The 27590-nt window shown below is 45.2% G+C and overlaps 1 protein-coding gene and 1 non-coding gene across 3 annotated transcripts in view; both read right to left on the minus strand.

Annotated features, from left to right (window-relative positions):
* LOC127058385 (zinc finger protein 30-like) overlaps positions 1 to 27590 on the minus strand; it is a 338295-nt gene that overhangs the window by 227894 nt on the left and 82811 nt on the right. The gene's annotated exons all lie outside the window — the stretch shown is intronic.
* TRNAS-GCU (transfer RNA serine (anticodon GCU)) lies at positions 899 to 980 on the minus strand. Its single transcript has one exon. It is a non-coding gene; the product is annotated as a tRNA-Ser (tRNA).

The raw sequence follows: 27590 nt of genomic DNA on the forward strand, positions 1-27590 counted from the left end.
TTTGTACAAAGTCTGCCTGCTGAGGTATGATTTCAAAAGTCTTGATCTGTTGAACATGAATATTGTGTTGGACTGTGTATGCAGCATTGTTTGGGAAGTTATGAAGTTTGCTTTGTGTGTGTTACTGAGATATGGTATAAGGTTGGGAAATGCCCATCACCAGCCTTTCAGGTGCGACAATGGAGGAGCCAGACTCGCTGCTGGCCCCTTAAAGGGATCCACACTCCCAAGGACTATCCCAGGAACCATGTACAATGCAGACTTCTCCGAGATAGCACAGCGACAATGGACACTGCTTGACTCACATCCTAGCAAAGGAGCTTTCTAGGAAGTTGGAATATCTATGAAAGAGGGGTAGAGACATCATGACTTGGCCTCTTTCCCCCACAACTCAACAGCTGGAAACATCTGGAGGACAAAACGGATTCAGAAATCAGAAGAAAATAATAATAATACATTCAAAGTCCTCATACAGACTAATATGGGTTTTTCAGCAGAAAATTTTCAATTTGGGGGATTTTCTTTTCCCAGTCAGACTTTGCCAAGGGAAGCAGGGAGAAAATGTTGGAGTTGCCTCCTTCAGAACAGCTTGGCCTGGACACTAGCTCTGGTTCACTGTTGTCGCCTTGCTCAAGATGGGCGTATTTTAATTATTTGGGCAGGTCCTAGTGTGTTTGGGGGAGATTATGAGGATGTTCCCTTTTGAGAGAAAAGCCAAGAAATACAGGACTAGAGAAAAACAATTTAGAAATGTGGGATTTAGACATTTTATTTAAAGCAATGGGGGGTCTGAGTTTCTCAGAAAGCTTTTATTTGCAGGAAGCAACATTGCTAGAGCTGTTATTATACCAAAGGGGGAGATGGTTGTCTATAAAAGAGGGCAAAGACTAAATGCCTCTGATGAGGATGGGATTTGAACCCATGTGTACAGAGCACAATGGATTAGCAGTCCATCACCTTAACCACTCGGTCACCTCATCTGAGCTATCAGGAAAGGGATAGGAGAATGAATCTAAGGCTGGCAGAGATAGGGACACTAAGGAGTTTCCCAATAGTAAGCAGAAGCAGGGTCTGAATGAGTTCCCCCCTCACTTCTAGTGAGGAGCTGGGGAAAGACTTGTGGAACAGACCATGTTTGCATAGACACACCTACTCTGCCTAGCTATGCAGCATGATGGGGCCGATTCCTCAAAATGACCAGGTTGGGATGGTGGTGGGTTACAAATCACTTTAGAATTGAGTGGAATAAAATGTTATTCTCCTTCCTGTATGAGTGAAGGGCAGCAGAACATACCTAGTCCGTGCTGATGGAGGGGTAGGTGGGTGAGGAATAGCTTTTATTGGACGGCAGAGAAGTGATTGAGGATGTCACCCTAAAACAGTGGTCCCCAAACATTTCACATTGTGCCCTCTTAGCCATGACTGTGGCTCCTCGGAAGCCACGGTCAAGAACCGGGGCTGGGAGGAGTGGGGCTGTTGCTTGCTGGGGAGAGCGGTGCGGACAGGGGTAAAGGGGTCGACGCCGGGCTGAGAGCCAGAGTCTCAGGCTGAGGATGGGGTTGGGGAAGAGCTGAGACAGAGTGGGGCTGAGTGGTGCTTCCTCCCTGCCCTTCATGGGGGCTGGCTCCGGCCCTGAGGTGCCCCCATGATTGTTCCTGTGTCCCCCTAGGAGTCACACCCCACATTATGGGGACCAATGAACCCTACTCGCTAAGCAGGGGCTAGTGATGCCAAAGCCCAGGGAAAGGGAGAACTAGTGCTGGGGCTCAAGCTCCAGAACCATGCCCCCCCCTTTCTGTCTGTGGCTCCGCCCCCTTCCACACCTTCCACTCATGGCCCAATCCACTATCACCTCTGTTCCACCCCTTCCCCCACTGGCCGCACCCTATCACTCCTTTACCCCTGCCCCGCTGCAGCCCTGAGACCAGAGAAGCTCTGTGCTCCTGCTGCAGCCCCTGGGGTCATCGAGGGGGAGACTTTTCCAGGGGAACCCAATTTGGCTAGGGACCCTAGTCATGGGCCCCACTGTTCCCTTGGCAAAGCAAGGTTTGAGGAGGCTGAGCCCCCCCCTCCATTACGAGCAGCCCAGGCTACCACTGCTCAGTGGGTGGCCCGTCTCTCTGTTTTTTCTCCTGCTTGTGCTAGGGAGCCTCGTCGGCACTAGGGGTAGGGCCCCCCAGTAGTCACCCACGGCTCCAGGGGGTCAAAGGGCTACGTGTGGCAGTGCAAAGGTGCTCACTGCTCTCCTCTGCCCCAAAGCTCCTCCATGGGCCCATAGAGGGTTGGGGGGAGCGAGGAGCAACACAATGTGCTCCATGCATCGTGGTCACTTTCCCCACCTGGGCTGTGCTCTGAGGGGAGCATTAGAAGCTGCTGCTCTCTGCCCTCCCCTTAGGCAGCCCAGTTGAGGAAAGTGACCTGGATGCACGGAGCTCAGATGATCTCACTTCATGCCCCCCACCCCCTGTAAGGGAAGGCTGCTGTGTGCTGTCTTTACGGTTGTACTTTCAGTGATGGAGGTTTCTCTATTCCATTGTTACAGGGGCCTCGAACTAGATTGCCAGCTGCTTTTCAACTGCAGTGTGGAGACTGTGTGTGAGGAGAGACAGTGTGTGTGTTGGGGAAGAGTGAGTGTGTTGAGGTAGGTAGGAGCAGATCATTATTATCCCTACTTGAAAGAGGGAGAAGCTAAGGCTGAGAAAGGAGAATTGACTTGTCTTAGGTCACAGCCAGTCAGAGGCAGAGTTGGGAATTGGACCCAAGAGCCCTGATTTTCAAACTAACCATCGGATCTTGAATTTCATACACTGAATGACCTGAATAAAGTGCTCTCAGATGAGCTCCAGACCAACAACAGTGACAGTAATTATTCTGCAAGTATTTGAGGAGAACTGCAATGTTAGAGAGAATCATGAACTGCTCAGAGACAACTAATGCGGAGAAGCAGCAAAATTCATCAAACATGGAACTGGTTATGACTTATAAAGAGAACAAGGACCTGAGTCTCCTTCCTGTCAATAACCCCCTGCTCAGTCAATCAGGGTAGAGACTGAGGACAGGAGGCTGAGGGTTCTCACCAGGGAGCCCGAAGGATGCCCAGGTCACCGGTGGGGATCACTGCCTGAGCACTAGTTCAGCCCAACATATTTCGGTGGACCTCCCACAGTGGGTGCTGCAGAGCACTCCCCCGCAACACACACAAACACACACGCATGCATCTCCTGGTGTTGGGAGAGGAACAAGAGAAAGGACAAAAGCAAGAGACGAAGAGAAAGGAGGGAGGGAGGGATGGAGGAAAAGGTAAAACAAAAAGGACAAATCCTAATTTCCCCAGTGATTCTAAGGGACAAAATCCCAGGTGTGGAATAATATTCTGCCTCCTTAAGTTCGTGTTTTCAATGCCTAGAATTCAACTCTCCCCAGATGGATCAGACTGAACAGGTTTCAAACCTCGAGGAGGCTCTTACCTCCTAAACAGGGATGACTGTTTTCTCGTAAAATCACTAAAAGAGAAGGAGAAAACTCGAAAGAGGTTCCTCCTGGCACTCACGGACATGAACTCAAATACTCTCTCAGTCCTCAAAGAGAGACGGGTCTCTGAAGTTTCCCTGGCCCCTCACCCCTGTCCTGCCTGGCTGATGTCAGCATCACTCTGTGAGGTCATCACCTCCCCACCACCTCTGACCAATCTGACCAGATAAGGAGGTATTAGTACCGTTATATAAGGCGCTGGTGAGACGTCATCTGGAATACTGTGTGCAGTTCTGGTCTCCCATGTTTAAGAAGGATGAATTCAAACTAGAACAGGTTCAGAGACGGGCTACTAGGATGATCTGAGGAATGGAAAACCTGCCTTATGAAAGGAAACTCAAAGAGCTTGGCTTGTTTAGCCTAGCCAAAAGAAGGCTGAGGGGAGGTATGCTTGCTCTTTATAAATATATCAGAGGGATTAATATTAGGGAGGGAGAGGAATTATTAAAGCTTAGTACGAATGTAGACACAAGAACAAATAGGTATAAACTGGACACTAGGGAGTTTAGACTTAAAATTAGATGAAGGTTTCTAACCATTAGAGAAGTGAAGTTCTGGAATAGCCTTCCAAGGAGAATAGTGAGGGCAAAAGACATATCCGGCTTTAAGACTAAGCTTGATAAGTTTATGGAAGAGATGGTATGATGGGATAGCTTAATTTTGGCAATTGATATTTGATTACGAGCAGATAAGTATGCCCAGTGGTCTGTGATGGGATGTTGGATGGGATGGGATCTGAGTTACTGCAGAGAATTCTTTCCTGAGTGCTGGCTAGTGAGTCTTGCCCACATGCTCAGGGTTTAGCTGATCACCATATTTGGGGTCGAGAAGGAATTTTCCTCTGGGACAGATTGGCAGAGGCCCTGGAGGTTTTCGCCTTCCTCTGCGGCGTACGGCATGGGTCACTTGCTGGTGGATTCTCTGCAGTTTAAGGTCTTCAAACCACAATTTGAAGACTTTAATAACTAGGACATAGGTTAGGGGTTTGTTATAGAAGTGGATGGGTAGGGTTCTGTGGCCTGCTTTGTGCATGAGGTCAGACTAGAGATGATCATATTGGTCCCTTCTGACACTAAAGTCTATGAGTCTGAGGTCCTGCAAAAGGCCTTTGTGATGCCACTGCCACACTCCCTCTCAAAGGCAGGGGGAACAGCCATGAGGGCCTGCTTGTAATTGACATCTGTGGGAAGGGGTGTGCAGCAGTGGTTAGAGAAGGGGCCTGGAAAGAAGGACTGCTGGGTCCCATCCATACTTCTAATACTTGGCGTGACCCTGAGCCATTAGCTTCCCCTCACCAGGCCTGTTTCTCATCAGTAGGGTTGGGGTCACAATCTCAACAGCCCTGGGGGTTGTGAGGCTCCAGGAAGGTGTTTAATGTGCTGAGATGTTAGGATCCCGGAGGTGCTGTTACCCCACACTAGGGTGATGTTCTGCACCCCCTGCTGCTGGCCGAGATTCTCCGTCCCTTGGCAATAAGGCCCCATGCTACCAGCACACCTAGCTATCTTTGAGATGCCACTGACTTTCTGAGGAAACTATAAGCCATTGGTGATCCTGCAGAAAACACCATCCTGGCCACTATGGCGGTAGAAGCCCTCTACACCAACATTCCACACAAAGATGGACTACAAACCATAAGGAACAGTATCCCCGATAATGTCATGGCAAACCTGGAGCTGAACTTTGGGACTCTGTCCTCACCCACAACTATTTCACATTCGGGGACAAGGTATCCCTTCAAGTCAGCGGCACTGCTATGAGTACTCGCGTAGCCCAGCAGTATGCCAATATTTTCATGGCTGACTTAGAACAACGCTTCCTCAGCTCTCGTTCCCTAACGTCCCTACTCGACTTGTGCTACACTGATGACATCTTCATCATCTGGTCCCATGGAAAAGAAGCCCTTGAGGAATTGCACTATGATTTCAACAATTTCCATACCACCATCAACCTCAGTCTGGACCAGTCCACACAAGAGATTCACTTCCTGGACATTACAGTGCTAATAAGTGATGGTGACATAAACCCCATCCTATATAGGAAACCTACTGACCACTACACTTACCTACATGCCTCCAGTTTTCACCCAGACCACACCACACAATCCATTGTCGACAGTCAAGCTCTAAGATACAGCATTTGCTCCAACCCCTCAGACAGAGACCAACACCTACAAGATTTCTATCAAGCATTCTTACAACTACAATATCCACCTGCTGATGAGAAGAAACAGATTAACAGAGCCAGAAGAGTACCCAGAAGTCACCTACTACAGGACAGGCCCAACCAAGAAAGTTACAGAATGCCACTAACCATCACTTTCAGCCCCCAACTAAATCCTCTCCAGCGCATCATCAAGGATCTACAACCTATCCTGAAGGACAATCTCTCACAATCACAGATCTTGGAAGACAGGCCACTCCTTGCTTACAGACAGCCCCATAACTTGAAGCAAATACTTACCAGCAACCACACAACAAAAACACTAACCCAGGAACCTATCCCTGCAACAAAGCCGATTGCCAACTCTGTCCACATATCTATTCAAGAGACATCATCACAGAACCTAATCACATCAGCCACGCTATCCGAGGTTTGTTCACCTGCACATCTACCAATGTGATATATGCCATCATGTGCCAGCAATGCCCCTCTACCACGTACATTGGCCAAACTGGACAATCTCTATGTAAAAGAATAAAAGGACACAAAGCAGACATCAAGAATTGTAACATTCAAAAATGAGTTGGAGAACACTTCAATCTCCCTGGGTCACTCATTTACAGACTTAAAGTCTCATTATTATAACAAAAAAACCTTCAAAAAGAGGCTCCCACGAGAGACTGCTGAATTGGAATTAATTTGCAAACTGGACACCATGAAATTAGGCTTGAATAAAGACTAGGAGTGGATAGGTCATTACACAAAGTAAAACTATTTCTTTATGTTTATTTGTCCCCCCCCACTGCTACTCACACCTTCCTGTCAACAGTTGGAAACGGGCCATCCTGATTATTACTACAAAAGGTTTTGTCTCCTGCTAATAGCTCACCTTAACTGATCATTCTCATTATAGTGTGTATGGCAACACCCATTTTTTATGTTCTCTGTGGGTATATATATCTTCCTACTGTATTTTCCACTGTATGTATCCAATGAAGTGGGTTTTAGCCCACGAAAGCTTATGCTCAAATAAATTTGTTAATCTCTAAGATGCCACAAGTACTCCTTGTTCCTTTTGAAGATAAATTAATGGAGGTTAAGTCCATGAATGGCTATTAGCCAGGATGGGTAAGAAATGGTATCCCTAGCTTCTGTTTGTCAAGAGGGTGGAGATGGAGGGCAGGAGAGAGATCACTTGATCACTACCTGTTAGGTTCACTCCCTCTGGGGCACCTGGCATTGGCCACTGTTGGCAGATAGGATGTGGGATTGGATGGACCTTTGGTCTGACTCAGTATGGCCATTTTATGTTCCTTTGAAGGGAGGGGCAGAGCCCTGTGGAAGAAGGGAAAGAATTGACAAGGATTTGTAGAGGATCTTAATGCATGTCAGTCTGTTAGCAAGAGTTAGGCCAACTGTAACCCTAATGACGTGAGACTTGTAGAAGCGAGGATGGTGTGAGGCAAGGAGGAAAGAACTGTGTTAGAAGTTAGCATGACCTTGCACTGAAAATCAAATACGTAGATTGATGCCCAGAAAGTGAGAAAAATAAGAGAGCAGAATAGCCTATGTAAAAACAAAATGCAGCTGTTGCTCATTATAGCCTGTCTTATTGCTTGTTATTGTCTGTAACAAAGGTATAAATTCTTGCTGTAATTGTTTACCTGTTGAGAGACCTGTCCAGGACTGGGGCGACCCTATGTCCTAGGACACTCCCTCCCTCTATTGCAGTTGGTTGAGAAATAATAAAGTATCTGAATCTGCTGCACCCAAAGAAAAAGTGAGAACTGAGTTTTTCTCCTACAATTTGGGGGCTCGTCCGGGATGGCAACGCCCACGGACCCACAGACGGCTGCTATGGGTCGTTCCCCTTCGAATCCCATGGAGCCACAAGAGAGGTATGAGACCTTTTGAAATCTCTATTTGGGTGTCGGAGGAGGACTGTCTGTATGGATGTCTGTCTCTGTTGGGCTCACGCCATCTGAACTTATTGACTGTGTAGCAAGATCAGATGCAGAATGATATTTGGGGAAAAGCCCCAATAAGGTTAGTTTATAGCAGTACTGGGAAACTGCTGGGTTGGCCAACAAGGTAATGCAGAGGGAAATGCATTAGGCATGCACCAGTGCTGAGGGGTTTTTACTGCCTAAAGAGGGATTGTTATACTGCCTCATGGTATTAGGTCCGGACATAAGGTACAGATGCATCGTGGTATTTGGAATAAAGGCCTTGGTGTGTGCGTATATACACCACTATAAGTGACTGTTACCGGAAGACGCCCAGAGTACCCTGTGAAGCGAAAGCTCGTGACCAGGACTACTTTAACGCAAGTTTGGCAACTAGTGGATCTTTAGGAGATCCGACCCATGGTGGGCTGACTAGGCCTGGCATCGTCCAGTGAGGAAGCTATCTGGGTCTAGGAGCGTGTGTACTCATCTGCCCTCCCCCTTTCCTTTCCATGTGGGCTACTAACAGTCTGATCATCTCACTGGATGCAATCAGAGTAAGCAGCACCGTCTCCCAGAGACTAGCCGATGCTCTTTGCTGAAGGGAGGTGTAGGAGGGTCGTGGCCATCCTCGTTAGCCTCTCCTGTGTGAGTACCCTATAGGGAGAGATCCTTAGTTTATGTGCCGCTAGCATGGACAGGACATCCTCCCTGTGTGTGTGTGTGGAAAACGGGTGGGGGACAGTCTATACATCCCACCTCACACCATAAGGGTACCCCATCTTACTTCATGTCTGTACATTATGGTCCAACAACCTGCAGGTATTTAGAGAATTGGAATCTTTACAAGAGTGAAAATCCATCTAAACAGTGCCCACTGGAAGGTACCTTCAATCTAGATAAGATCATACATCTAAGAGGAGTTTTTAATCACCAAAAAGCCTCTGACAATGTGAGCAATTTGTCTATTGAGGAAAGGAACAGGTTAATTTGAAATTCAGCTTGGCCCAGAGATAAAGAGAAAGTTCCTCTGCGTTCAAGGTCAAGAATCAACGCAGACTATGCTAAGTACAAAGAAAAACTGCTTTCGGCCCCAGCTGGCTGTGAAAAAAGAAAATATAGACAGAGGCAAACCAAAGGCAATACAAATTACAGAACTCAGATTACATCTGCAAAGGTTAACTGTCCAGTGAGATCCAACAGCCTGCCTTTGTGACCCCGGAGCCGGTGTGGCTTGGTGACACTGAAGAAGCCACAGGCAGCCGACCTGGACTGGAAACTCTGAAAGAGACGCTGCTGGAGATTCCAGGGTGTAAGAGAACAGCCCTCCTAAGAGCGGAAGCATGCTGGAAATTCTGGGCAAGCTGTATACAGGATAATCTCTCGTCTACCTCTTCCCCTTCTCTGACCGTTATATGCAGACGTGGCCAATCTGGACATGTGTGAGTATGAAAATGGCCTAGGGTCTGGGGCATTAATGTTTTTCCTGAGTGATGAGGGAGCGTTCCCAACACTCTCCATTGTTGTTTTATTATTTTATTAATGAAGCTTTAAAATTCAGCCATATGGTGTGTTTTCTTTATCTTCCCCAACATCCTGCAGTGTCAACCTGATCACCTGACACGAGGGATAGACTGGTAACAGAAATTTGTCACAGTTTGGTGAGTAATTGAGAAGGGGTGTTGTACCAATTATATTAGACTAGTAAAAACGAGCAGGATTTTATTAAAGGGGACAAGGCAAAGATGCCACATTTATTGTCAATACCATAATAAAATAAAAGATAACAGCAAACAATGTTGTTTGGCTACTTATTCCTATGATTACTTTTATATATATATATATATATATATATATATATATATATATATATATATATATATATATATATATATATATATATATATCCATTCACACAATCATTCATACAGGTTCTATATTGATATTATAGTTACCAGCCTAAAATTGCTTGTGACAGAATACTGGCCAGGTATCCTGTACACAAGAGTGGAGCCAAGTCCGGGTCAGGTGCACCTGATGCTCCTGGAGGCTGGCAGCAGAACCATAGACTCAAAGTCCTCAGTCCTTAGAGTCCAGTTTTATACGGATTTTTCCCTATGTTAGTTTATGGGAGTTGTTTCATTCTGCTGTTGCTTGATCAATCAGCAGGTGGCTGGCTCCATTCTGTAGGTGCTTGGGGTGGATTCCAGTTCGCCCTCCGGGGGTCATCTGGTTGATTCCACTTGACACCTTCTTCGGCCGACACTGAATTTTTCAGGCTGGTAACTCCCTAACCATTCATTCATCATTTAAACTAGGCACTCATTCACATACACTCTTTATCTTTTGGGGTGTTAAACTAGGCACTCATTCAAATACACTTTTTAGCTTTAGATAAAAATGAATTTACAGAGGTGGGGGTCTCTATTTGTAGTAATTATACAGTTTTGCCTGAGGCATAGGGTCAATTGACGGCTTGTGCGCTGAGTCAATTGACCAATCTAGCAGTTTACAGAGTCAATTGACGGCTTGCGCGCTGAGTCAATTGACCAATTTAGCTACAAAGTTTCACTTAGGGAACAGGCACTTAGAGTCTATTGACATTTAACAAGTTTTATACAAAGTATCTCTTTGGCTTCACACAGACACAGCTATTCCTAACAATAAATCGTTACAAATTTACTTCTAACATAAACCTTAAGTTCTAAAGTATTAATTAACAATAAATCAATAAATCATTTCTCACATAAACCATGTTTAATATAAACCTTTAAATATCCCTACAGGGGGGAGTCCTGCAGAATTTACACCATCTATTTCTTTTACCCTTGTTATTTTATGTTTGCTTTGCTTGGTACTGTTGGTGTTATATGTTAAGAACTGTATGATTAAAGGTGAGCCCTAATAGGATAAGGAAATAATAGGGTTCTGGTTATGTTCTGGTTACCTGGTTACTTTATTTCTGTCTTATACTTTTGGCTGTGTGGGCGGAACTGAGCTTTTTGTTCATAATTCCTCAGGGTGGAAACCATAGCCTGCGAAGAAGCCCTGAGGTCATATTAAGATTCTTCTGTTCTTTCCCCTGTGGCAGTCAGTGTAAGCAGAGATTGCTGGCTTGGATTTTTTTGGATTAGACCATTATTCCCTCCTTCTTTCTGTTTAATTCTCTCTTTGAGTGCCACAAAAGGGGATGGGTGGTTCTCAGCAGAAACCCTCTAAGGATAGTCCTTTGGATTATATGTTAAATAAATGGTCTTTACCCAGCGTTCAGAAAGGAATGCTAAAGAGGAAGGTTCTTAGTGTCTTTAAAATGTTTGTAAATAAATTCTGGTAAAGTTAATTATGTCCCTTTTAAGGTAAGAATCTTTACGCTGTGGATAGCTTTGGATCCAAAAGCAAGCCAGAAAGCATCTGTATTAATGTAAATTATCCAATTGATCAGATAGAAGCCACTGAAACCTGGAATGCCTATGAAACAAATAGAAGAATTACCCCATAATTTATTCTGTTTTGCCTGAAGTCAACAAGGGTATTTGTATATTTAAGCGATGATTGACTGCCCAGGAGGGTAGACCACTGTTTTTTGTCTTTCAGATAATCAGAGAAAACTGATACCAGCTAAACAGCATTCAACGGATCATGTATTTACTGGCACAATAGGAATTATGTTTTGTGTTCTATGTCTGTCTTGTGGTGTTTGTCTCGTGGCCAGAATTGTTGTGTTTAGTGTTTTCATGGGATGGTCTGTTTGGACTCAGGCAGAGGGGTTGGATTGGAATGCAGATACTTGTTTTATTCAGCTTGGAATATAAAGTGTTTGGATAAATCAGGAAAATGTGATCTACTAAAGTCTAATACTTTTCCTTAAGTAAGAAAAGAAACTTTATTGGCCAAATCTTTAATTGAAATTTGTTATTAAAATTTGCATACCAACAGTCTTTGGAAGCAAGGACATGAAAAGTTAACCCACTCCCCATATTGTAGAAGGGATCCTGCTGGCTACCTCAGAGTTCTAGCCAGAGGGCTGGGGAAGGTGGGAAGCTCTTGGACTAGAGGTTGTATTGAGTGAACTCCTCAGAGTGAGTGTGCTTGTCCTGGCCTCTTGCTCCAAATCTCTGTAATAAAGTTATTTTAGTGGAAGGGTATATGTGGCATACACTGAATAAGAAGACTAATGTACTGTGTAATGGCAATGTTTGTGTGTTCATTGTTGGGAAAAAGGTGTATGAGTGAAGAGTGGAAGTTTCCTTTGTAGGTTAAAAAAAGCCAAGAAGGGGAGAAGGGAAAAGAACAGAATGAATTAACCGGGAAAAATAGCTAGCAAGCTCAGGCTAAAGAAAGACACTGGCCCCATTCAAGGACACTGCTCACAGTTAAGACTTGGCTGACACCAAAGAAAAGGGGGGCTTGAATGTGCCCAAGCAGCTATGAGATCTGCAAAACACTGCCAGGCGCTAATGAAATGTGTTAGGTTTCTTTCCTCACAGGTAAAGAAGTGCTTCCCAAAGGCCCTAGCAGCCCTGCCACTCCTTTGAACCAGGAGACTGGATCTATGGAAAGGTCCACCAACGAAAGACTGCTTTGGCTCCATGCTGGAAAGGCCCTTATTAAGTCTTGCTGACTACCAACACCGCTGTGACGTGCCAAAGACTGACTGCTTGGACCCATGACACTCACTTCAAAAAGACCCCTCCACCTCGGGAGAATTCTCCTACTGATGATTAGCCTATTTCTCCTTCTGTGTCTTCTGAACAGCAGGGAAAAAGGACAAGGTGAAGTGCTAGTAACCTCCCCCTTGTCCACTGACAGACCTACTGTGCCTTTGGATTTTTCTGCAAGAATCAAAACCATTACAGGCTGATGTGCTGGTAACCTCTCCCCTGTAGGATGCTGAACCACGACTGTTTCGGGAAAGAAGAAGGAACACTCACTCCGCTGAAATTCCCAAAGTCCAAGAATTCCTGACTAGAAAGTAATTAAGAACTGATCCTGCTGAAGAAACAAAGAATTATACCCTGGCAGGAAGAAATTTGGGGGACCTTGCATGGGAATGTGGTATTGATTGGATTTGGGGGTTTATTCTATAGGCTGTGTCCTGTGTTTTGGATAAATACTTCAGCATATATTGCTCTCTCTAATTGGATTTTAAATGACAAGTACCAAAGGCACTTTGTTGCCACTGCCTCTGCCATCCCCTCCATTACAATATTACCCCTATAATACATCCAAATACAAACAATGCCATATATTTGAGAAAACCAATGGCCAAGGCCTTCACATTTTAGTGATTTATTTGAAGATTGTTTGGAAAAAAAAGAAAAAATATTTTTAAAGTTCAGGATATCTCATATAAGTGAATAAAATGAGTGGAGAATAAATGGATCAGTGGAAACAGAAATCTAGGATATCATTACAAATGAACCCCAAGAATCTGTCATTGAAATTGATGGGTTCCATAGTGAAGTAGATATGATGGCTATTCCTGGAATTTGTACTGTGTTACATGAAAGAAGCCCTTATTGTTATTTGGTTACCCAATCAATGAATAACCAAACGAATACCCAAAGAGTTTGTTCTGCCACTGGAAATTTTACCTGTCTTGAAATCATTCCAGTAACTGATAATGTAACCTGTACCTTATTGCAATACATACCCTCTTATGCTATTAACATTAATGCCTCCCAGAAATATATAAAATTATATAACCAACAGATGTGGTGTAGCTCTACAACAAAGAGAGATGTATTAGGATATCAATGGACTGTGATTAATACAACACTAGGGACTGTCAAATTTACATTGCCCTTATCCACTTTCCAGATCATCTCTACATACACAAATTGCTCACAAGGGGCTGCCATTAGATTAGCGCAACAGAGGACCTGGGTTATTTCCTCTGGAACAAGAGGGATTTGACCAGATCCCTATGGGATGAGGCCAATAGTGCAGCAGCCATTCGGAATATTCTTAAAATCCAAGAACATGATGAGAAATTGGACCAACTAGAAAAGGCCACTAGCCTTATCTCTAAGGCTCAGCTAACCCAAGTACAGGCTGGAGTTGGTGAGTTACATGTCATTTCCACCCTTAGTTCTATGACCCAGAAGTTATTGAGAGAGATGGTATTGAATATCACTGAGGCTGGGAAGGCATTGCAGTGGGATCTAGCATGTTTGGAAATTCAGGATTTCCTGAATAACCAGCTAATGGCCATTCGGAGCGATCTTGAGCACCAGACTTGGCCCACTGCCCTTACAGAAACATCAGGGGTACCATCTGATCTGTGGTCATGGAGACATACTTGGACACTTTCTGAGTGGAAGTGCGGACATTCACAGTGCTCCTTCCAAGCAACTGGACCGGTTAGGGAGGTGTGGGCTCCCACATACCGAATCCTGATGGCTCCATGGGGAGGATGCATGTGGGACTGGATTCTTCAGCGAGACATCTGGGAAATTAGACCACCTGGTAAACCTTACTGATTTATAGTCAGTGCCCCTAGAATAAAACCTGATATTTTGGATAGGAATAGCGAGTCAATGGACATTTTGGCTGTTACAACCCCTACAGCTTCAGTGTATCCATAAACTGAAGCCAGGGGAAGTTGTCACTGTTCATGATAACGTTTACTGGGAGGGTAGAAGACAAAGAACTATCCTGACAGGACACCTACTTTTTCAAGCTCATGATAGCTGTGTGTATGTTAAAACCACCACATTGCAAGATATACATGTTAATCTCATTACCACTGCAGGCAATCATATTGTTCATTGGCCTGCAGATAGAATTTTGCAAGTAGCCTTTAGTTTTCAGATACCCTTTAATTGGACCAGCTTAGTACCTGATCGATTTCAAAATTTGTTTTCATTGGTACCAGAGGTTCAAAGAATCTCTGAAATATAAGGGCAAATTCACATGCTTCAAAATATATATCAAGCTGAAAAGAATGCCTTTCATACAGCTTATAGAGTGTCTACTTTGTGTACTAGGTATGATGCATTGTGCTTTGTAACCAAAACTGTACAACAACCTCATCATATTATTGCTATGGGAATGTTATTGCTTACATTGCTGTTACTTAGTTTAGGATTATGTTATTGTTGTTGTAAAAGACATAATAATAGTAATATCTTTCATGTCCATACTAAGCATGAATTGCCATTATATCCAATGAAAACCCCTAAGGTTGAAACATCTGATGTAGAATCAGAAATCACTGGCTTAATGCAAATAGAGATTTGAGAATATCTGTTGTACTGGAAGTACAAAAGAGGGGGAGTGTGGAAGAAGGGAAAGAATTGACAAGGATTTGTAGGGGATCTTAATGCATGTCAGTCTGTTAGCAAGAGTTAGACCAGCTGTAACCCTAATGACATGAGACTTGTAGAAACGAAGGTAGTGTGAGGCGAGTAGGAAAGAACTGTGTGAGAAGTTATCACAACCTTGCACTGATAATCAAATACATAGATTAGCGCCTAGAAGTGAGAAAAATAAGACAGCAGAATAGCCTATGTATAAACAAAATGCAGCTGTTGCTCATTATTGTCTGTATTATTGCTTGTTATTGTCTGTAACAAAGGCAGAAGTGCTTGCTGTAATTGTTTATCTGTTGAGAGACCTGTCCAGGACTGGGGCAACCCTATGTCCTAGGACACTCCCTCCCTCTATTGCAATTGCTTGAGAAATAATAAAGTATTTGATTTTGCTGCACCCAAACAAAAAGCGAGAACTGCGTTTTTCTCCGACAGAGGGAATGAACAGAACAGGTAACCATCAAATGATCTACCCCGTCAATCATTCCCAGCTTCTGGCAAACAGAGGCTAGAGACACCATTCCTGCCCATCCTGCCTGTAACACTGGCAGATGAGAGGTTAGCTCTTGCAAAAGCCCCCATGTCTTCACTGAACAGGGACAAACACACAGTGGAATCAGTCTGACTCACCTGTGTTAGTACTGTTAAAACAGGTATTAGGATTATAAGAATGTGTTTACACTTTATTGAATGCTTGTGAGTTGCTGCCTGGGTTAATATCTGACTAGTTGCATTGTGAGCCTCTGTGGCTTTGTAAATCACCAGACAGGAGAGAGACTTTACCTAGGTGAAGAGCTGATTGGCAACCAAATGCATTACACCCTGCCTGGCAGGAAAGGTCCATCAACACAAGATAGAGTATTCTGCGATGTTAGAGATGACAAAAGACTGTTGTTGTGCTCTTGACTTCCCATTAGCAGAGTCTGCAGCTCAGAGCACATGGCAGGAAAGGGAGAAAAAAAAACCATATAGAAGGAACTGATTATCTGTATGCTTGGGGGGGGGGCAAAGTTTCTAGGCATAAGAGATCCCCAGCTGATTAGCCGGGGTTAGTCCTAAGGAAGATATAGGGCTTGCTTATTATAGAAGCTTCGACTACCTTTTGAAATTTAAGACTGTAATTTATCTGCAACTTTAGGATTACCTGCTTTAACTTCGTAAACAACTCTCCTTTCCTTTTAAATAAGTCTTAATACAGGTTATTACAGGACTGGCTACAAGTATTGTCTTTGTTGTGAGATCTAAGATTGAATTAACCTCAGTAAGTGACTGGTCCTTTGGGACAAGGACAGGCTTGACAAAGCCCTGGCTGGGATGATTGGTCCTGCTTTGAGCAGGGGGTTGGACTAGATGACCTCCTGAGCTTCCTTCCAATTCTGATATTCTATGATTCTATGACTGGCAGTAACCTGAACATTGCTGTGATTCGTGGGCTAAGGCAGTGGTTCTCAATCAGGGGACCTGGGCTGGCCAGGGGCCACTAGCAGGTTTCAGGGCGGGCTCCAAGCAAGGCCAGCATTAGACTCACTGAGGTCGAGGGCAGAAAACTTAAGTCCCAGACCACAGGGCTGAAGTCCAGGGTCCTGAGCCCCACCACTCGGGGCTGAAGCCAAAGCCTAAGCAATGTAGATTTGTGGGGCCTCTGTGGTATGGTACCCCAAGAGAGGAAGAAAGTGCCCGGAGGACTCAGCCAGAAAGTTGAGCCCTGACACACTACTGGCTTAGAGGGTCTCTGCCAGTCAGGAAGGGCTAGCAGCGAGGGAAGAGTGGCAACTGATGGATGGAGGGGTGAAGAGGTTTGGGGTGTGGTGGGGGAAGAAGCATCTGGGACTGGATAACCGGGGGCTGGGCAGTCTCCATAGGGGACACTTGCTCCTTCTGTGCCCTTTCCACACCCTCTTGCGAGTAGAGAATGACCACCCTGTCCCCACCCCCCAAGGCAGCCGTGTCTCAGGACTCTCCCAAGTAGCACCCACTAACTCTCTTCCCATTTGGGGTAGAGCTCGGGGCAACAAATTACCACCAAGATGAACCCAGCTGAATGCTGCTTGTTCTGGTGCTACAGGGGCCTCTGGAGGGTGAAAGGCAGAACTGCAGCACATCTCAGGCAGAATGTATCTTCTCCAAGCCAAAAAAAGAAATTCTGTGCTGGACGTGAATTCTGTGCATACGCAAAGGTGCAGAATTCCCACATGAGTAACTCACACCTGGCACAAACATAACCGGCTCATTCCCATCTCTTCTCCCTAGGGGTCGAGTCCCAGAGCTGCTGCTGTCATTAATGCACACAGGCTTGCACTCCTGTTAGTGCTGGCAAGACCCAATCCAGTGACAGGACTGAACCCTTATTTTCCTATCACATGGGAGAGTTTCAGCTGAGGGGGAGGTGAGATGGGGAGGGGGTACAAAGGGGAAAGTTGTTGTACCCATGTTGGTCCCAGGATAGCAAAAAGGTATTTTTAATTGGTTCTAAAAAAATTACCTCACCCACCTTGTCTCTCCAAGAGATCGGAAAGTGGCAGAAGGAGACAAACAGGAAGACAGAGCTCAGGACTCTAAAAGAAACATTTCAAACCCCCGGAAGAAACTACATTTCCCTTCTGCCCCTGGGTATCTTTGGATCCTATATGAGGAACCACACCATTCCCCTCCCAGGAGCAAAGAGAGACTGCAGCCAACCTCAGATGGTCTTTCCCAATCCTGGGATGTTTGTTGTGACAGTTTGGGTGTGGTGGGTGCACGGGTTGGGTACAGCTGGACTCATCTGCAGATTGGAAAGTCAGGGCAACTCTAGCACAGCTTGGGGGATGTGGGAAGGGAGAGCAGTTCTGGAGCTGGGCCTCTGTCCTCTCTAGCTCCCATGGCAGATGGCTCTGGCAGCATGAAGTGGGTCCATCATCGCAGGGGAAGGTTGGGGTAGTGTCTGAGATCAGGGTGAGAATTGGAGGGGGGTCCATGTTCAAGAATGGGGGATGGAATTCACCTCCTCACCCCTCTGCAGAGCTCAGCAACTAGGAATTTATCCAGTGAAGTGAATTTCACTCTGGGTGACTGATCCTGCAGTCAGTTCCTGCCCTTCCCCACTTTCTAAAGCAGCACTTTTAACAACAGGGCAGGGAAACATGTAAATACTTTGAACCAAATTCCAGAAGCTGCTGAGCATGGAGAAGTTCAAATGAAACCAAGGTTCCGTCTCCCCAAGGACCTGGCCCCTAGTGCAAAATAGCAGGCACTCCCCTGAAATCTGAAATGGCCACTTCATAACTGACAAAATGTTAATAATCTGTTCATTTCTGGGAATTACCCATAAGAGAAATAACCCAGTGACGATGATATCCTGAGGAAAGATCTCATGTGTCTTTAGATCATACCGATTTGTAACCTGGAACTTTATACATTAAAATGCCTAATTCGTAGCCCTACGGTGATTGTCTGGTGTCACTACAGGGCAGAATTAAGGTTGGTGCCTTAGTTGTGAATTTCCATCCCCTAACATATTGCAACTGCGGTTAAGTGGGTTTGACAAAATTCATTTTGTCTATTTTCTTTCTTTTAATTGCAATAGATAGCGACATTTATTTTTAAGCCCTTTTTTCAATGTTTACACTTTCAATGTTCAGAGCTGTGGGAAGTTATGGGGGTCGTCAGACAACAATTATTTAATTATAGTAACTGCTGAGATTCCAAAAGCCAAATCATATAACTGTTCAAAGAGAAATTGTCAATGTCACACCCAAAATATACAGTGTAAATATCCTTAAACCAAACTCCACTTTATCCAGAAGCATTTCTGTATATTACCTATACAAATGTTGTTTCATCTGTCTGTGTACAGTGAAATAAACATTTACTGCAATTTATTCATAAAAATCTAATCATTTCAAGCATAATTTAAGTAATGAAGTACTTGAATTCTTTCACTTCCTAGACTGGAATGTTTCATTTCAGGATAATTACACCTTTTCTGTGATGTATTTTACTCTCAGTACCGTAACCCTCTTGTGATGTAGCTCTTGTCTGGGAGCCCTGCTGCGGCCAGTGGCATTATGGTGAGAAGGTGACACACTGACACATGATCAGAGAACCATGGGAGAGGGTGGAGGATGAGGTAACATGGAGCCTACCAGTGTTGAATGTTGCCCTACGAGCAAACACCCTCTCAGCTTCTCCTCTCTCCCACCTCCCAGAGTCAGTAACTCGGATAAATCTTTCCTTGAAATCTAAATAGCCCCAGTTCCAGAGACTGTGATTAATGCAAGTACCTTAGGGGCTGCAGCGCCAACCCCCTGCCTGGATGAGGAGGATGAAGACTTTCAGTAAAAATGGGTTAGGCTGGGAGAGGGGACAGCTGATGTCAAACTGGGAGCCAAGCTGACCAAGAGGCCAGAACTCATGGCAGGTTTAAGAGAAGTCAACAGGACTGGGTAGAGGCATTTCAGTGTATTTGCTCCATTAACCATTCTGCCATGTATTTAATTTAGAAACTTTTCATTACCATTTGAACACCTTGGAGCTAAGTTGATGCATTTCCACTTACAGTGATACAGTTTTAATTAAGTGTTTAATCAGATGTTCATTCAACACAAAACAGTCAATGATGGGTGTGGTTTCATTCATTAACTTGACTGTGTGCTGGGCATCACTTTTAAAAAAAGAAGGTGTGAGGGAGTGTCAAAATTTTAGGCATTAAGAAATGGTAAGAAGGTGTCAGTTCATTTCTAATGCGTTTCTCTCAGAATTTTAACGTCAGTTTTGAATCACTATTAATACCATGTTGCTTTAATAGCAGCAACAGGGTCCATTTGTATAATTGTTTGCAAGATTTCATTGGATATTGTGAACCAGCCGTCTTCACCTTTTATTTTGAGATTCCTAAATACAATCCAGTGCACCACTCCTGAAAGACTGCAAGCCCTGGCTGGTGATATGTTGCTCAGAGAGCAAACACCTGATGAGTCCTTTCGCCATTACAGTCAACCGTCACTAGATATAGTTCTACCAGCTATGGGCCAACATTCAAATGCTTCTGTTTGTTTATCTTTCATTCAGCCTTGCAATTCTTAGATCCCATTTAAAAACTGGATGTGAAATAACAGAAAGTTAAGAAGAGAGTGACATTGGGCATAGGTGGGAGTAAAACAATAAATGGAAAGAACTGACTATGCAAAAAGGAAAATCGCAAACTATCATAGCCCAAGACCCCAGCCCAACTGAACCCACCCCAGCCAGGCATATCAAGCTGGGTCCTTGAAAAATCGCCCAGCCCGTCTGGCAGTGAACGCTGCATGTTCCAGGCAGAGCTACGGTGTGTGCGACTGCTCTGCTGACATGCTGCTTTGGTACGGAAGGCACCACAGCCACTGGGAGCAGAGACATGGACTCCTACAAAACACATTCCCAGATACACCTCCAATGCCACATCCCCCCCACCTCCCCACTATCTGCATCCCCTCCCCTATCTCCACATGGCCATTCTCAGCCTATTGCTAACACTTCCTCCCAGCCTTCAGCACTATAAATAAATAAAACATGGTGTTACAAAAGGTAGATCGTGCCAGAGAAACCTGATCTCGATGTCAGTAAGGTTTTTGATACAGTTCCACATGGGAAACTATTCGTTAAATTGGAGAAGATGGGGATTAATATGAGAACCGAAAGGTCAATAAAGAATTGGTTAAAGGGGAGTCATATTGAACGGTGAGTTGTCAGGCTGGAGGGATTTACTAGTGGAGTTCCTCAGGTCAGTCTTGGGACCAATCTTACTCAACACTTTTATTAGTGATCTTGGCACAAGAAGTGAGAGTGGGACACAAAGCCGGGAGGGATTGCCAATATGGAGGAGGACAGGAAAATCATACAAGAAAATCTGCATGGCCTTGAAAGCTGGAGTAATAGAAATGGGATGAAAATTAATAGTGCACAAATTCTAGTTGTTAGTCTCCATGTGCATAATTTTGCAATAAGCTGGGGATTTATCAATTGAAATGACAGAGGAGGAGAAAGACCAATGTGCATTGGTTGATCACAGGATAATTATGAGCTGCCAATACAATGCAGCCGTGAAATAGGTTAATGCAGTCCTAGGATACATCAGGTGAGGTATTTCCAGTAGACACGTGAGAGGGTTAGTACTGTTATACAAGGCACTGATGAGACCTCATCTGAAATACACCTCTACCTTCTGCCCTTAAAGTCTGTGAGTCTATAAACTGTGCACTGTGTTGCACAGACACTGAAGGAGATCAGGACTGCAAAGTGCAGCTCATGGCAGAGACTCTGAGATCAGCTCCCCCATTGTGACCGACACTGCTCAGACAGAGTGGGACCATCCTTACCCCAAAGAGATCACAATCCTAAAGTACACAATCAGTAAGAGGAAAACAGAGAGGGGCTGTGCATTCCCCAAGAACACCAAGCAGGTCAGTGACAGAGCCAGGAACAGACCCCAGTAACTCCAGTGCCCCATCCCCTGCAGCTTGGAAAGGACCCCAGACCCCATTGTATTAGCCTGCAAGAAAAAGTGGTTTGTCCATGGATGCACAGGCTGTCTTGGCAGGGCAGCTCAGCTGCAATCCCTGCACACAGCTGGGGTGCATGTCACGGGTCAGGAGAAGTCAGTGTCCAGTCCTGTGGGGTTGTGCTCCTGGTTCACACCTCCGGCACTCACTGCTGCCCCTCCCTTACCAGCTGCACTGGTCAGCCAGCCCCAGGCCTCTGTGAGGTCACTGCCCCTCCCAGTTCAAACCTTCAAACAGGGACATGGTGCACCAGTGCCAGAGTGCACTACTGTAAATTCTGTCTGTACTAAGGGTCTGCACCAGTGCCTAAAACACCAGGGTGGCAGAGACCTTCAGTGCCCAAAACAGCAGTACGGTGGCACTAGAACTGGGATCTAGTTCTAGCTCTGTCACAGACCTTGCACACATCAATGTTTCTCCTCCCAACTTTAGTCTCTTTACCCAACTGCTCACTCACTGGGATCTCCTCTCTCTCCACAGCTGCTCACCACTAAAATCTGTGTGCGTGTCACCAGAGCTAAGGCAGTTCAGCTCTGGAATAGTCTTACAAGGGGAGCTGTGGAGTCTCTTTTCCTGGAAGTTTTTAAGAACAGGTTGGACAAACCTCTGTCAGAGACAATCTACATATACTTGGCTCTGCCTCAGTAGGGAGAACTGGACTTGATGACAGCTTGAGGTCCTGTCCAGCTCTACATTTCTAGGATGCCATGAAATATACACGTATAAAACCAAACTATACAGAAAAAAAAACAAAAACACCACAACATAATGTCAGGCAATTCAGAAAAACAACAAAATACACTCCACAGCATAAAATGACAATAAAAGGAGAAGAAAGCAACACAATGCAAACTAACACAGCCTAGGGCAAAGTACACAATGGTAAAGAGCTCAACTCAAACTAACACAACACAGGCACTAAACAAGCTGAAGCAAAACAATGCACCATAAAACTATGCAACACAACATGGTGCAATCACAGTTCCAAATGGCACCATGCAAAACAGCTCAGCGTAGAACAGGGCACAGCACAAAAGAGAATTATTTCAATGTAGGCTTGGAAGGGATCTTGAGAGGGCGTCTACTCCAGCCTCCCGTGCTGAGGCAGAACCAAGTATCCCTAGACATTCCCAGACTGGTGAATTTCTAACCTGGTCTTAAAAACCTCTAGGGAAGGAAATTCCACAGTCTCCCTTGGAAACCAATGCAAGGCAGATACAGGCCAGAACAACGCTGAACACACACGCTGGGCTTGTGGATAAGGGGAGAGGCAAGAACTGAAACAATCTGGGTTCGGTTCCCAGTTTTTCCCCAGATTCTCCATGCAAACTTGAGCAAATCACTTCAGCTCTCTGAGCTTCTGTTTCCCCATCTGTAAAATGGAGAATCGCCTCCCACCATTGGCCTATTTAGCCTTTGAGGTTTTTGGGGCAACGCCTCTCTGTCCCTGTGGGCATGTCCACACTGCAGTCAGACACCGGCGGCTGGCCCGTGCCCACTGACTTGGGCTCACATGGCTCAGGTTGTGGGGCTGTTTAATTGTGGTGTCCAAGTTCCGGCTGGGGCTGAAGCCCAAGGTCTGGCACCCTCCCACCTCGCAGGGTCCTACTGCCTGGCTGCAGCCTGAGCCCAAACATCTACACTGCAATTAAACAGCCCCTTCACCTGATCTCAGTCGGGGATTCTGCAACTCCCAGAATTACAAGATCCCTGATTTTGTTTGGGGTCTCTGCACCATCTGGCAAAATCAGGGGGCAGGATCTCTGTCAGGGTCTGTGCAGTGCCCAGTACAGTGGTGGAGCCTGATCTCAATCGGGGTCAGTGCAATGCCAGACCCAAAAGGGACACAGATCTCAGTCAAGGTCTCTAAAGTGCCCAGCACAATGAACGCATCAGTTTGGGTCACAGTCATGTGCTGCCTGGCACAAGGGCGGTTATAATCTCAATCCGGGTCTCAGTTTTACTTGGCACAATGTGGGGTCTGATCTCACCTGGGGTCTCTTCAGCGCCTGGCAGAACTAGGCCCAGATCGCAGCTGGGGTCTCTGCAGCGCCTGGTAGAACAGGGCCATGCTCAGTACGATAAGCGCCCTGATCTCAGTCAGACACCTGGATAGAAAAGTGGGAAGATTTTTGAGAATTTGATATCAGAATTTCAGAACTGAGGAGAAAATGGGGCAGAAACTAAATATTTGCCAATATAAGAGACAAGCATCAACATGTGGGGAGATTTTATGTCACCATTCAACAGTTCAAGAGAAAAGAGGGAAAATTGGAGGGGATTATACAGGGATATTGAATCAACAACAGAATGGGACGGATTCTTCTTGCCTCACACTCACAGGGCCAGGAGGGAGCCCTGGGTGATGCCTTTTCACAGGGGAAAGGAGCGGGGCTGGAGTCAGAAGGTCGCTGGCTGTGGGGAGGGGCTGGCAGTGGGGTCTGGGAATGTGAGTAACAGGTGAGCTCCCAGTCACACTTCAGCTGTGCCCTCCTCCCAGCCTAACCTATTTCTACAGCAATTCTTCATCCCCCTCGTCAAGGCAGGGGGTTGGCGCTGCAGCCCCTAAGGTACCTGCGTTAATCACTGTCTCTCATAGGGGGGCTATTTAGATTTCAGGGAACAATTTCTCAGAATTACTGACTCTGGGAGGTGGGAGAGAGCAGAGGCTCAGAGGGGGTTTGCTCTTAGGGCCACGTTCAACTCTGGTAGCCTCCATGTTACCTCATCCTCCACTCTCCCCCATATGTCTCTGCTCATGTGTCAGAGTGTCATCTTCTGATCATAATGCCACTCGCCTCAGCAGAGCTCCCAGACATGAGCTATATCAAGAGGGGTTTAGGGTACCGAGAGTGAAATACATCACAGGGAGGGTGTAATTATCATGAAATGAAACATTCCAGTCTAGGAAGTGAAAGAATTCAAGTACTTCATAACTTAAAATTATGCTTGAAAGGATTAAATTTTTATGAATAAATTGCAGTAAATGTTGATTGTTGTCTGACGACCCCCATAACTTCCCACAGCTCTGAACGTTGAAATTGTAAACATTTGAAAAAAGGGCTTAAAATAAATATCACTATCTGTTGAAATTAAAAGAAAGAAATAAACAAAATGAATTTTGTCAAACCCACTTAATAGCAATTTCAGTATGTTAGGGGATGGAAATTCGCAACTAAGGCACCAACCTAAATTGTGCCATGTAGTGACACCAGGCAATTGCCGTAGGGCTATGATTTAGGCATTTTAGTGTATATAGTGAAGATTACAAATCGGTGTAGTCTAAAGACATATGAGATCTTTTCCTCATTATATCACCGTCTCTGGGTTGTTTCTCTTATTGATAATTCCCAGAAGTGAACAGATTAATAATATTTTGTCAGTAATGAAGTGGCTATTTCAGATTTCTGGGGAATGTCTTTTATTTTGCACTAGGAGCCAGGTCCTTGGAGAGACGGAACCTTGGTTTCATTTGAACTTCTCCATGCTCAGCAGCTTCTGGAATTTGGTTCAAAGTATTTAAATGTTTCCCTGCCCTGTTGTTAGAAGTGCTGCTTTAGAAAGTGGAGAAGGGCAGGAACTGCCTGCAGGATCAGTAGCTGAGCCCCTTAGATATTTATAGCTCACTGGAAGGAGGATGGGGATTGGTGGGGATTAAATCTGGGGATTTAATAATAAACACAGAAATATCATTGTTCTTAGTGAATTTTCATCTTCTAATTCCCATAACCCACTAATTATCCCTGGCTGTCCCCGGCCGTCTGGGGAGGGAGAACTAGTAAACTCCTGTGGCCAGTGTGGAACCGAAGGCCCAAGGATCTTTCCGTGTTTGACTCAAAGTAACCCAGAGTGAAATTCACTTCACTGGATAAATTCCTAGTTGCTGAGCTCTGCAGAGGGGTGGGAAGGTGAATTCCATCCCCCATTCTTGAGCATGGATCCCCCTCCAATTCTCACCCTGATCTCAGACACTACCCCAACCTCCCCCTGCAGTGATGGACCCACTTGAGGCTGCCAGAGCCATGTGCCATGGGGGCTAGAGAGGACAGAGGCCCATCTCCAGAACTGCTCCCCCTTTCCACAGCCCCCAAGCTGTGCTAGAGTTGCCCTGACTTTCCAATCTGCCGATGGGTCCAGCTGTACCCAGCCCGTGCACCCACCATGCACAAACTGTCACAACAAACATGCCAGGATTGGGAAAGACCATCTGGGGCTAGCTGTAGTCTCCCTTTACTGCTGTGAGGGGAATGGGGTGGTCCCTCATATAGGATCCAAACAGGGGCAGAAGGGAAATGTAGTTTCTTCCAGGGGGTGGAAATGTTTCTTTTAGAATCCTGAGCTCTGTCTTCCTGTTTGTCACCTTCTGCCACTTTCCGATCTCTTGGAGAGACAAGGTGGGTGAGGTAACTTTTTTTGGACCAATTAAAAGTACCTTTTTGCTATGCTGGGACCAACATGAGTACAACTACTTTCCCCTTTGTACACCCTCCCCATCTCACCTCCCCCTGAGCTGAGACAGCCCCATGTAATAGGAAAATAAGGGTTGTCCTTTTACTGGATTGGGTCTTGCCAGCGCTAACGGGAGTGAAAGTCTGTGTGCATTAATGACAGCAGCAGCTCTGGGACTCGACCCATAGGGAGAAGAGATGGGAGTGAGCAGGTTATGTTTGTGCCAGGTGTGAATTACTCATGTGGGAATTCTGCACCACTGCATATGCACAGAATTCACGTCCAGCACAGAATTTCTTTTTTTGGCTTGAAGATGATACATTCTGCCTGAGAAGTGCTGCAGTTCTGCCTTTCACCCACCAGAGCCCCTGTGGCACCAGAACAGGTTGCAGCCAGCTGGCTCACAATGCAACTAGTCAGATATTAACCCAGGCAGCAACTCACAAGCATTCAATAAAGTGTAAACACATTCTTATAGTCCTAATACCTGTTTTAACAGTACTAACACAGGTGAGTCAGACTGATTCCACTGTGTGTTTGTCCCTGTTCAGTGAAGACATGGGGGCTTTTGCAAGAGCTAACACCTCATATGGCCGTGTCACAGGCAGGATGGGCAGGAATGGTGTCTGTAGCCTCTGTTTGCCAGAAGCTAGGAATGGTTGACGGGGTGGATCATTTGATGGTTACCTGTTCTGTTCATTCCCTCTGTCGGAGAAAAACGCAGTTCTCGCTTTTTATTTGGGTGCAGCAAAATCAAATACTTTATTATTTTTCAAGCAATTACAATAGAGAGAGGGAGTGTCCTAGAACACAGGGTTGCCCCAGTCCTGGACAGGTCTCTCAACAGATAAACAATTACAGCAAGCACTTCTGCCTTTGTTACAGACAATAACAAGCAATAATACAGACAATAATGAGCAACATCTGTATTTTCTTTATACATAGGCTATCCTGCTACTTAATTTTTCTCACTTCTAGGCGCCAGTCTATGTATTTGATTATCAGTGCAAGGTCGTGATAACTTCTCACACAGTTCTTCCCTACTCGCCTCACACTATCCTCGCTTCTACAAGTCTCATGTCATTAGGGTTACAGCTGGCCTATTTCTTGCTAACAGACTGACATACATTAAGATCCCCTACAAATCCTTGTCAATTCTTTCCCTTCTTCCACAGGGCTCTACCCCTCCCTTCATAAGAACATAAAATGGCCATACTGAGTCAGACCAAAGGTCCATCCAAGCCCACATCCTATCTGCCAACAGTTCCCAATGCCAGGTGCCCCAGAGGGAGTGAACCTAACAGGTAATGATCAAATGATCTCTCTCCTGCCCTCCATCTCCACCCTCTTGACAAACAGAAGCTAGGGATACCATTCCTTACCCATCCTGGCTAATAGCCATTCATGGACTTAACCTCCATTAATTTATCTTCAAAAGGAATGAGGAGTGCTTGTGGCACATTAGATATTAACAAATTTATTTGAGCATAAGCTTTCATGGGCTAAAACCCACTTCCTTGGATGCATACGGTGGAAAATAGAGTAGGAAGATATATATACCCACAGAGAACATGAAAAAATTGGTGTTGCCATACAAACTATAATGAGAGTGATCAGTTAAGGTGAGCTATTAGCAGGAGAAAAAAAACCTTTTGAAGTGATAATCAGGA

This window comes from Gopherus flavomarginatus, chromosome 9, assembly GCF_025201925.1.
Source record: "Gopherus flavomarginatus isolate rGopFla2 chromosome 9, rGopFla2.mat.asm, whole genome shotgun sequence".
NCBI lineage: Eukaryota > Metazoa > Chordata > Testudines > Testudinidae > Gopherus > Gopherus flavomarginatus.